The 3,974-nt window shown below is 46.1% G+C and overlaps 1 long non-coding RNA gene across 1 annotated transcript in view; it reads left to right on the top strand.

Annotated features, from left to right (window-relative positions):
• Positions 1-621: 621 nt before the first annotated feature.
• Positions 622-3,974, top strand: part of LOC109311465 — an 18,084-nt gene continuing 14,731 nt past the window's right edge. The window contains exon 1 of the long non-coding RNA XR_002101514.1: positions 622-726. This is a non-coding gene — a long non-coding RNA (uncharacterized LOC109311465). The remainder of the gene's footprint in view (positions 727-3,974) is intronic.

A 3,974-nucleotide genomic window follows, 5' to 3' on the forward strand; every position in this document is an offset into this window, starting at 1 on the left:
TAAACAGGAGAGTAGGGCTAGGATTCAGAGAGACCTCAACAAATTGGAGGATTGACCCAAGAAAAATCTTATGAAGTTGAATAAGGACAAATACAAAGTCCTGCACACAGGAACAGAATACCTCTGAATCCGGCTGGGTGTCTAACTGACACCATCATGGGCCAGCATTCAGTTCATTAGGGCACATCTGAATCAAACTGGGTCAATCAGCCTGTACAAGCTGATTCCCTTATGTGTTTCAAACTCAGTACATCGCAATCTTTAGACTCTTGATGAGCAGACCCCACAGCATGTTTGGGTTTCACAGGGATCTTTAGCTTAGGTAAAAGAAGCGTTGCTGCAGAGCAAGTGGGGAAGGAGAAGTAGAGAAGGAAAATATACCCAGTTACTACCGGTTTGGCTATAAAAGTTATTTATTGCTAAGTATATGAAATATATAATGGAACTAGTAGTAATAGACATGCAAAGGAAAAACAAACACAAACCATTACAGTATTACCGTGGTTTTACTAAGTCTTTGAGGAAACTTAGCTCAAGCTTAACTAATACAGTTCAGGTTCAGAAATTTATGCCTAGAGAGAGAAAAGAGAAAAGAGAGAGAGAGAGCTGGGATCTCACCAGTCCAAGGCACTGGGGTTGCAAAGCTAAAAGGTAAAGTTCTTAGCATGATCCTTGAAGGGAGACAATCTGTTCTTTCAGTGTCCCAAGAACAACAGCGGGTGGTGTGTGAGAGACTTCTCTTGAAGCACACACACACTTTGCTGATTTTTTTACAGATTTTTATACCCTCAGTTCATTTTCTTTAAAGCATATTTAATAGTGTAAATAATTGTGTTTTCTATTGAGAAGGGGTTACCTGGTTTGGAACATCTCAGGAAACTGATTGATAATCAGAAAACACATAAGGTTAGGGAATAACCAGACAGGAGTCAGCTTGAAATTCTTACAGGTTGGCTGACCTCTTACATCATGCTTTAAAGTAAGCATGATGGGGAAGGGAGAGGCAGGAGATGGAGAGAGTCTGGAAACTACAGACTGTGAGACATGCAGCAGTACACCCCAGGTAAGTACCAAGGGGCCGTTTGGGCAACAGAATGGGGGGGCACCAAAGGCACCATTCAGAGGGCTCAAGTGCCTCTATACTAATGCTAGGAGCGTGGGCAACAAGCAGGAAGAACTCATACTTCTGCTTGCGTGTAATAACTTCAATTTAGTGGTGCTAACAGAAACCTGGTAGGACCCTACCCATGACTGGGCAGTACACATTGAGGGCTACAGGTTGTATAGAAGGGACAGAGTATGGAGGAAAGGGGGTAGGTTGCTCTCTATGTAAAGGAGCATTATACATCTACCCTAATCAAAATGGCATCAGAGGAGGAGAAAGTTGAGTCATTGTGCGTTAGGATACATGGAGGTCAAGGAGAAAGGTCTTGGTATGTGTGGGAGGGGTCTGTTACAGACAACCACACCAAGAGGAAAAGCTAGATTTGGAATTCTTGAGGCAGCTCACAGAGGCCATACAGTTTAGGGACGTGGTTGTCATGGGGGATCTAAACTACCCTGACATCTGCTAGGAAGAGCAATCAGCCAAACCCAATCATTCACGTAGGTTCTTAACCTGCATGCAGGACCTTCACCTAATGCAGGAGTTATACGGTTCCACTAGGAGAAACGCCTTATTGTACTTGGTGTTGGCTATGGGGGAGGACCTGGTACAGGAGCTGCAGATTTGTGGTCCCCTTGGGGACAGTGACCACCAATCAATCGAATTCACCATATGGCTTAGGGTGGGTACAATAACTAGTAGGGTGGAAGTGCTTGACTTTAGGAAGGCTAACTTCAGTGTGCTTAGGAATCTAGTCAATGATGCACTGCAGGATAAAAGTATTGGCGAGATGGGAGTCCAGGAAGGGTGGTCGTTTCTAAAGGAAGCAATCCTTTGGGCACGGAGGGAGACTATCCCAGTATGAGGGAAAAGGGGGAAAGCAGCCAAAAAACTTCCTTGGATAAACGGGGAAATCCAGGGGAGCCTAAGGGCAAAAAAGAAGGCATATAGGCAATGGAAACGGGGAAGCTACCAATGAGGAGTATACCTACTTGGCCTACACTTGCAGGGGGAAGTTAGAAAAGCCAAAGCAACTACAGAGCTGAGATTGGCAACACAAATTAAAAACAACAAAAAGTCTATTTTAGGTATGTAGGAGAGTAAAAGGCAGGCACGGGGCAGCATAGGACCCCTACTGAACAAGAAGGAGCAGGTAGTGACAGACGGGGGGGGGCAATGATTTTTTTGCTCTGTGTTTCTGAACAAGGCTTAAAATAAGTCTCCTAATGGGTTCTTAGATCTGCATCAGAGGGACATCAGCCCACCAACTGTTGATGCTGACTTGGTGCAGAGTCACTTGGACGGACGGGATGTGTTCAAGTCAGCAGGCCCAGATGAGCTACATCCGAGAGTACTGAAGGAATTGGCCAGTGTCATAGCAGAACCACTGGCATGGCTGTCTGAGTGCTCATGGTGCTTGGGTCAAGTCCCAAAGGACTGGAAAAGGGCAAATGTGGTCCTATTTTCAAGAAGGGGAGGAAGAAGGATCCAAGTAATTATAAGCCAATCAGTCTCACCTCCATCCTTGGAAAGGTCTTTGAAAAGATTATGAAGGATCATGTTTGTGGGTGTCCAGCAGGAAAAATAATGCAGCAGGGAAACCAGCATGGATTCATAGCAGGTAGATCATGCCTGACCAATCTGGATTTATGGCAGGGTCACAAAATGCTCAGATGCAGGAGTAGAGATGGATGTCATTTTCTTGGACTTTAGTAAGGCCTTCAATACAGTATCTCATCCCATTCTCATAAATAAATTAAGAGGCTGTGACATAGATGTTTACACAGGCTGGTGGGTGGCAAATTGCCTTAGTGGCCTTACCCAGAGAGTGTTAGTAGATGGGTCAATATCGACCTGGAAGGATGGGTGTAGTGGGGTCCTGGAGGGTTTGGTACTTGGACCTGTACTCTTCAATATTTTCATCAGTGACTTGGATGTGGGTGTGAAGTATACTCTTTCCATGTTTATGGATGATACTAAATTGTGGAGTAAAGTGCACACTCCAGAGGGTAGGGAATGATTGCAGGCAGACCTGGACAGGTTAGAAAAGTGGGCAGTACACAATAGGATGCAGTACAACAAGGACAAGTGCAGAGTGCTGCACCTAGGGCACAAAAATATCCAGCACACCTACTGGTTGGGAAATGATCCTTTCATCAGCACAGAAGCAGAAGGGGATCTCGGAGTCATAGTGGACTCCAAGATGATCTGTTCTCCCACAGGTTGGCTGATCTCCTCCATAGAGCTTTAAACTAGGTTTGATGGGGGATGGGGAACCAGTGGTCATGGAGAACCCAGTGTTGGCGAGCCACAAACAAGGCACCAGACCAACCCAGGTAGGCACTAAGGGGCACACTAGACATCAAGGCAAAGGGGCACCAATATCACCCATCGGAGGCCTAACGTGTATTTACACAAATGCCAGGAGTATGGAGAATAAGCAGGAGGAGCTTGTACTCTTACTTGCTAGCACACATTATGACCTGATTGGCTTAATGGAAACAAGGTGAGACTCTACTCATGAGTGGGCAGTAGGCATTGAGGGGTACAGGTCGTATAGGCGGAACAGAGTGAGGAAAAAAGACGGGGGTGTAGCTCTCTATATTAGGGACCAGTACACATCTACCATCATCAAGGCAGGGGTAGAGGAGGGGAATACCAAGGCATTATGGGTCAGGATACCCAGGGGGATCCAGGGGTGAAGGACTTGGTAGTGGGGATCTACTCCAGACCTCCTCATCAGGATGACGAGCTAGACCTGGTATTCACCAGGCAGCTCTCAGAGGCTGTTCAGGCAAAAGTGGCGGTGGTCATGGGGGACCTAAATTACCTGGACATCTGCTGGGAGGAGCAGACAGCCAAAACAAAC

The sequence above is a fragment of the Crocodylus porosus genome, unplaced genomic scaffold (genome assembly GCF_001723895.1).
Source record: "Crocodylus porosus isolate Cpor-Errol unplaced genomic scaffold, CroPor_comp1, whole genome shotgun sequence".
Taxonomy (NCBI): domain Eukaryota; kingdom Metazoa; phylum Chordata; order Crocodylia; family Crocodylidae; genus Crocodylus; species Crocodylus porosus.